The sequence below is a fragment of the Pistacia vera genome, unplaced genomic scaffold (genome assembly GCF_008641045.1).
Source record: "Pistacia vera cultivar Batoury unplaced genomic scaffold, PisVer_v2 Contig430, whole genome shotgun sequence".
Taxonomy (NCBI): Eukaryota; Viridiplantae; Streptophyta; class Magnoliopsida; order Sapindales; family Anacardiaceae; genus Pistacia; species Pistacia vera.
In genome coordinates this window covers 2,730,626-2,739,348 of record NW_022196258.1, presented here as the reverse complement: position 1 = coordinate 2,739,348, position 8,723 = coordinate 2,730,626, and positions in this window count along the sequence as shown.

Sequence of the window (8,723 nt, the reverse complement as noted above, 5' to 3'; positions counted from 1 at the left end):
CACCGTTGCATTGGGATGAATTGGGAGAAAGCTCAAGCTCTTAGTCCAGAAATGATACAAAAGATGATAGAAGATGTAAAGCTAATCCGAAAGAGAATGAAACAAGCACAAGATAGACAGAAGAGTTATGCAGATCCAAAGAGGAAGAACATAGAATTTCAAGCGGGAGATAAGGTATTTGTCACGATCGGGGGCTATCCTCTATCTTGCCATCTTCGGCTCAAGGGCTTTTCCCATGCATCGGACACGTCCAAGGTATTGTCTGCTTTGGGTCCTTCTAGCCACACCTCCTTCAGACCCTCGCGACTTTGCTTTCTTCGTGGTCTTTTTCCCATCGTGTGAATGCCTCCCCCATAACTTGAACCTTGGACTTATACCTTGGCCAAGTAACATGAGTACCATTGGGCTCCCCTTCCAGCCAGGTACCCTCTAAGTATTCCATTAGGATGGAAAATTAGAGAATTCATGCCTGGAAGGTTGTGTAGTTTAAAACGTAAATCTTGGTTACAAACATGTACTATATGAAAATAAATAAATAACAACTTCTCCTCTCATTTACATTACTTTCTTAATCAACCTGTCAAAATATGACTATATATGAAAAATATGGTTTAAAGAAAACAACAACATCAATTGTTTAATAGCGAAAGCAAATATAAAATATCTCCCATCATTTATAAGCAAAACATATTTATTATTTCATAAAACTTAGATTATAGACATTAAACTATATACATTAAATTCAAAAGAAACATCCTTTATATAACATCATAAGTTTAATTATAGCAAAAGTTAACATGAATGCCCCCAAGCCTCCTTGACTGCCGCTCGCCGTTACCGCTTTAACCATTACCTGCAAAACATGGAAACTAGGGAAATGAGTGCTAATCACTCAGTAAGGGTATCGATCATTTAACCCTATGTAACATTCTTAAACCTAGAAAGCATCTTATTTACTTGTACATGAACTAAACATTAATAACATAAAAGTAATATAACATAGCATATTCAATCCATATCATAATGTGTAATATAATTCATGTAATGCTTTCCTTTAATGTTCATGAATAATGCACATCAATGTCATGCATGTATAAATACATTCTTCTTTGAAAACTTTTTTGTTTTTTTACTGTCTGCCGATCGAACTAAGCAAAGGCATGGATTATGGAACCTTTGGCCAATGTGCTAACCTTAACTTATAACACAATACCCATGGTCATGTACGCTATGGACTATTCATTTATTTTGGTCTAGACATGTGCATGAGTGAGCTTAGGTTCCCCATAACATGCCAACAGCTTCCATAAAATTTACAAATCATTTTCTTCACAAAAATACATGTCTATGTACCTTGGAAGCATTTTGCTCAAACTTGGGATCAAGTCCCCCTTTTTTCATCATTAATATGCTTGACATGCTTCATTCTTTAAAAACATACAATTTCCATATATGAAAATATCATTTCATCATGACCATTTTGTGGATACATAAAAAATTCATAGAAACATATCATACTTAATTAGGCTTGTTTATACATACACAAGCTCATACGTAGGTAATACATAACGTATTACACATAACCTCCATGGTCATTCATTACATCAAATATATATTTTCATACAATAATTAAATAATCACAAAGATCACTCATTCAAACATGCTTCAAAACCCTTTAAGCATCATTTCCATACTTGGAATCAATCATAGATTAGCAGGCTGAAAATAAACTAATAAATTGGAAGCACTTTTGAGGTAGCATTCTACACAGGTCATATTCAAGAAGGTATATCTCAAGTCATACAAATTATATTGATATGATCTTGGTCTCGTTTTAAAGATTATAGAAAGGGGTACAACTTTTATGTTTAGGTCTCATCGCAGTTCAATAGGTAAGATGCCCAAAATTCACTCAGAAGGCCATGGATTTGACAGTGGCAACCATGGTAACATGCCTATTTTAAGGCTTTTCCATACCTATTTACCTCCACTTACTTCCTAACCTTTCCTAACAATTCTCCCCTGGGAAAACATGTTAAATGATTAATAATAACCTCCCTTGTAATATGTTAAAAACTCATGACACAATTAATTCCATTGATTGTCATCAAACTTCATTTTTTTACAATTCACATATAAATCCATCAATTATAGCATCAAACCAAGCTTAATTTCTTTTGTGTGACAAGAATTAAGGTTTCCTAATACTAAACCTAGAAACCTAATTCTTATTTCATATTAAAGGGAGGTTTCACTTACCTTGTGTGAAGAAACCACACTACTTTGCAAATTTCCTACTCCTTATATAGATAATGGATATTATCTAATATTAATATTTGTTATTAATATTGATAATATGAAATTCAAATTTGGTTTTAAAATTTGAATTGAACTGAATTTAAATATAATGGATATTATCTAATATTAATATGTAATATTAATATTGATAATATGAAATCAAATTTTGGTTTTTAAATTTGAATTGAAATGCCATGTTTGGGTTGCAAGGGGAATCTATTCCTTTATGGAACAAGTTGTTTGCTATTCCAAGTTGGAATAGGATTTTAGTGTGCACTATTTAAGTGCAACTAAAAATTAAATCATTAAGTGATTTGAGTTGCAAAATTGAAACCCTAGTTGCCTCTCTCTCTCTCTCTTAAAAACGCCACCCCTTTTGTGAGAAGAAAAAAAATTTTCTCAGAAAAATTCTGCAGAAAATAATTCCTATAGTTGAGTGATCTTCCTAGCCTAGAAGTCTCTCAATGACAGTGGTTTTGTCTCCGTGTGGATACCAAGAGTGCACTTCTACTTTGAAGTGGTTTGCAAATCCATCATCAAATCAAAGGAGCCTTCAACGCTGATATGATATATTATATTTGGTTTTATGTTTTTATATTAAATAATGTAATCGACATAAAGATTATGGGTTAGTGTTAACGATCTTAATAAAAAAAATTATTTCCGCTGCCATCAAGAAATCCATTAACCTACACTTACCAGAATAAGAGAAAACCTCCTTCCATCGTCACAAACAGACTTGAGAGTATCCTAAGGTTTGTACTTGAGCTTGGGTTTGGTGTTAGCCTCACCCTTACTTTTGTTTGCCCCTCTATCAGTGTTAACGACTATTATAACTACTGGCTTCGACCTTTTGCTCTCACAGTCGTTAAACGAGCTCAGGGAGGGACCTCTCATCGATGCTCATGTCATATATGAACTACAAATCTAGTAAGGACTCCATGACTAAGTCGACTACCAAGTCATAGTCCAAACTAGAACCCAAAGTCTCAAATCTCTTGATATACGTAATCATGTTGAGTACATGAGGACCAACTTCGGCACCCTTATCCATCTTGCTATTCCCAGGTGATGTCATCACCTTGCTCTTAAGGCAGAGCCTACCCAATGGTATAATTTTCTTTCTGACTCCAAGTACAATCAATACATGTCTGTAAAATTACTACCATCTAGCCTATTTCCTTTTGATGATCGATCACTATGGGCGTCAACCCTGTTAGTAAACAACCCAGTTACGCAGCGGAAAACAAAAACATAAACTCTATAGATCGTTCCTTAGAACCAAGATCCGGGTACAAAAATCACAGTTTATATAAAATAAACAAATCTGCAGAAAATTAGTTCAAGGTTTGAGAAACCATACCCACGTTGGAGGCTCGACCAATATTGTCTCTGAACGTGTTTGCTACTGATCCAAGTATAGGATCGAACCAAGAAGTCCACACGAAGACAACCACCAAGAACCAAGGAGGGATTTGCTAGATCCTCCTTGGCCTTAAGAAATCAAGAAGAAAAGGAGTATTTGATTTTTCAATCAAAAGGTGAAAGTGGCGTGAGAGTGAGAGTAAAAATGGGGCTCGTGTGTGTGTTTGTTTTAATTGAAAAATGAACTAAAAAAAAAACTTGTTTAATTTCACACACACATTTTCTTTATAGGCAAACTAAGTGCCCATTCCCACATGGAATGGGCTTGGGCTCCAACCCAAACACCCCATGTTGCCAAACACTCCCAAATTAGATATTTTATTTATTTCATCATTATTTCAATTAAAAATCAATCAATTAATATATAATATATATATATATATATTATATATATATATATATATATAATATATATTAACATTAACAATAATGATAATTTATTTAATTTATGCGAACAAATATTTAAACGGAATTTCACTTATTTAATTTTTCTAACAAATAAATAAAGGCTACGACCTCAGCAAATTTAATTGCACTGTGAAATTACCAAAATAACCTTTCGCCCAAAAAGATGAAAACGCCCTTCTTTCTTCTGGTTCTTAAATTATCTTCTAGTGTGTGACCATATGCTCCTCATCATACCGGTAGTGTATAGTATCACGATTAACACCAATTAATCGTCTCACTTTACACAGACCAAGATTGACCCTATAAGGCATCATGGCCACCGATAGATTCGGATTCAGCAAAGTAGCTACCTGTCAACGATATGGTTACTGTACAATTCGATCCTTTCATCACGTTATCTCGACGAGACGAAGGCATAGAAATAGTGTCAACCTTCGGTTACTCTAGATATTATATATTAGTTCTGGACCATAGACCCGTATTATAATCTGGATAGAGAACAACTCAATCCCACTGTGGCACAGTTTTAGTGTCATTGCCATATACTGAATTGTGCGTGAGATAACTTCTCCCGTACCGGGAGTGATGAATCCTCTGTTAATCCACCATAGTCTTGACACTCCTTGATATAGCCAATACCACCGTACTGATAGCTCTGAATGAACTGCGTTAGGCTAGTGTCAAACTGTACCAATCAGTGCACAAGGCGCTCCGGTGATCTCAAGTCTAAGGATCACAGCACCACCATTCGTTAGAGGATTTGTTCCATAGACACTGGGGTACCATCCATATGGAATCCTCTGGTGGGTCAGTCCAGTGAACTTGCTGCGGTATATCCACCTACAATAAGACCCATGTGTTGCACCAGGTTGTCACCAAACAACCTTGACAAGTGAGATCAGTCACTGCCTTTCGACAGGGTCGTTCAACACTATGATAGCCTTACCGTATTATCTGTGCCCTTACTTCAGAATAATACTGGGGCTACGGACATTTCTAGAATGGCCACCATATGTGCTCATAGGGTTCTCACTATCAAGATTTGAAACACTTGATACCTTCGTCACAGTTCTACCATTCTAAGGACATATATCAATACATATTGCAATAATCATGATTTACGCGATATAGGATAAAATGCCTTTTATTATTGATTAATGAACATTATTACAAAGAGTCAATTCTACAATAATTGATTGGCTCTAGGGCATCTACTCTAACAAACCCACTAAATGGATTTCTACAAGTACAAATTCTACAGAGTTAATATTCTTTTTATTAATTAATAAGGCCTTTTATCCATTAATATGCTCCCACTATTTTTACTCAAGCTAATAGCCCTTACTATTAAACTCAGGAAGGCTTGTTGATCTTCCTAGTGGGCCAAAATCCCATCATTCCTAATTTGACCTCTCACAAGGGCAAGTAGCCCAAAGTAGGATGAGTAGGTAGGCCACAAACTTTAGCTTACACCATTTAATAACACCAACTTTATTAAACTCAAATGTAAGTAAAGTAGACAAACCAATTACACAATCCAATGGCACCAACCATTGGCCTCAAGTGTAACTTTCGGATAGGTGAGTTTGGACACTGCATGCCCACTCATGTATTTTAAATATGCACTACTCTACCATGCCTCTAGTTGTACTTATCAACACTTCACGGAAGCGAATCCAGGAAAGTGCGCATCACCATTAAGGAAAAGCTCTAATGATGATTAACCTCCCAAAGTTAGAAGTGGCTCCTTGTGGGGGCAAGTGAGACCACAACAAATGATGGTTTGATTAATCCCATGGGATGGAAGGCTCGATTTAATTTTCATTTAATATCTTTTATGAGGGGTTCATGCTTTAATATTCTCGCCATTTTATTATCTTATTGAGCATGTTATCGTTTGGTATTTAACCTTAGCATGCTTCTACAAATAAGATACTCAAATAAACTTGTGTTGGTACATGGCCTTTCTAACACCAATTTCCTCGAGCTTACAGGAAGTTGGTAGGTCACCAAATTCCTCGAGCTTATAGAAAGTTGGTAGGTCACCCTAGGTTTATTATTCTATTACAAAGAAAATAAATCTTGGGGATTCGTCACGCCTTTGCCTTGTCTTCAACAACTATTCTACTTTTTCATTTAAATACATAGAAACCTTGAGTTGCATTTGAGGGGATTTAGATGAGAAGATAATTACATTGAGAGATTGGAGAGAGGCAAAACACGTAGGCCTTATTTTAAAATACAAATCCATAAAACAATAAAATCTTAAGGTTGATGGCCAAGTACCAAACACCATGCATAATAGACACCAATCATATCATGCATAAGTTATTGGGTAAATTTTACTTTACCCCCTTTAATTTTGCAGAGTTTTATATTGGTCCCTAAACTAGTAAAAATTAAATCTGGTCCCTATCTAGTTTAAAACTAACTAAACAATCCAGAATAGCGGCGGCAACTTATTTTTTTCTTTAGTGGCTTAGCGTAAAAGTCCAAAACGCTTACTAGAATACCTAAAACACCCTTGTCCCATAACAACAGGAAATAACTTTCAACCCTCTAATTCCCACACGAAAGCTCACAGGGATTCCTCATTAATGGCAATGACCATCGAACCCTAGTAGTCCAAAATAGACTACTCTCACCAGGCCCACGCACATAGTGCAAGACCCACAAATCTCAGGCGATTGGGCACGTTAATGCCTAGCCTTGGCTTGTGATGGCAAGGCAATGTCGCATGCTTGCACGCAGTAGGCACCACAATCGTACACTTGGGTGCACGTGGCCAGCGCCAGGCGCCTTGGACAGGCACTTGCACTAGGCATTTGGACAGGGCTGTGCGCGCCCTGTGGGAGGCCAACCATGCATCAATGCATGGCCAAGGGCGAGGGGTGAGACCTGGTTGTGCATGGCAACGCGTGGCCAAGGGTGAGACCTGGCTGCACACAACAACGCATGCCAGGGGGCAGTGGTTGCGTTTGGCAATGTACAGCCAAGGACAATGGCTGCATGCGGCAACGCGCCGCCTCTAGATTTGAGCCACCAATTTTAGAGTTTTTGAAACCCTAATTCCAACCAATTTTCATCAAAAAAATTAAATAAAATTACAGCATGTTTAAATAATAAAATTAAACCCTAAACATGCTTACTAGCATACAATCACATATATGAGATTAAATATCAAATCGAAGCTCTGATACCACTTGTAGGAATCATGTCGTGGCAAACGTAAAATAACAAAAAAAATTCTTGCCATGGCATGATCCCCTTACCCAAGATCACGACTCGATAAATTAATCCACAATAAATATATATATTGATTATACCATACAAGGTTAGTAGTTTTAACCTTCGTTGGTGGTTTCTTCTTTGGATCTCACTATCAACCCAACGTAGGATCGAGCTCGACAGTATCCACATGAAAGTAGGCTCGGAATCACCATAGGATTGATTGCTAGACCAGTCAAATGACTTAAGGGAGTTGGTGGAAATTAGAGAGAGAATTTTTCTCTAGGGTTGGCGGCGGCTAGAGTTTTGGGAAAATTATTTTTTGCTATTCAATTTTGAGAATTGCTCTATTAAGTCAAAACCCAATGACCCTTTATATAGGCAATCCCAAACAAGAATCCAACAGGGATTGTAAATCCTTAATTCCTATTTGGATTGGATTACAATCCTTTAATTCCTATTTGAATTGGATTGTAATCCTTGATATAAGGGATTAGAATATCTCTTAAAGATATTATCCTTAAATATGAATCCTAATTAAATAAATATCCCTATTTATTTAATTCCTACATAATACATATTCTAATTAAATAAATATTACTATTTATTTAATCCATATATATTTATATATATTTATCATATTTAATGTATGGCCTTTAATACATATATAATTAAAATTAATATGATTCCAATTTTGCTAAAAAATTCTCCCAATAAATTGGATAATGGCATCAACCCCTTAGCAAAATTACCAAGGTGCCCTTTTCGCCCATAATGATGAAAATGCCCTTGGCCTCCCAAATTACCGAAATACCCTTTTCAGCCCAAGGACAAGATTGTCCTTCCATTTCCTTTTCTCACTTAACTACCTTTTATGTGTGTGACCCAAAGGCTCTTTACTTTGCCGGTAGTGTCCCGATGACTAATTAAGCATCAACCAATTAGTGTTTTCGTACACCAATCAAGATTGGCCTCTAGCAACGCATCATGATTCCCCGATGAGTAAAGAATCAGCTATTTAGGCTTACCTTTTCCATGGTATGGTTACTGCACAATTTGATCCATTGCATCATCTTATATCTCATCAAAATTTGAGATACAAAAATAGTGTCTACCTCAAAATTCTACCTTGACATGCTTTATATTTGGTTCTCGAATCCGACGACTATATATAATTGGATTTGAGCACCAACTCGATTCCACCATGGCCACGGATTTGAGATCGTAGTTCTTAACCAAATATCTCGCTGAGATAAGATCTCCTATAACCAGGAGTGATGAATCCTTTGTTGATCCACTATAGCCATACTGTACTTCTCAATGTAACCAATCACCATCATTCTGGTAATCCCTAAGAGAGATGA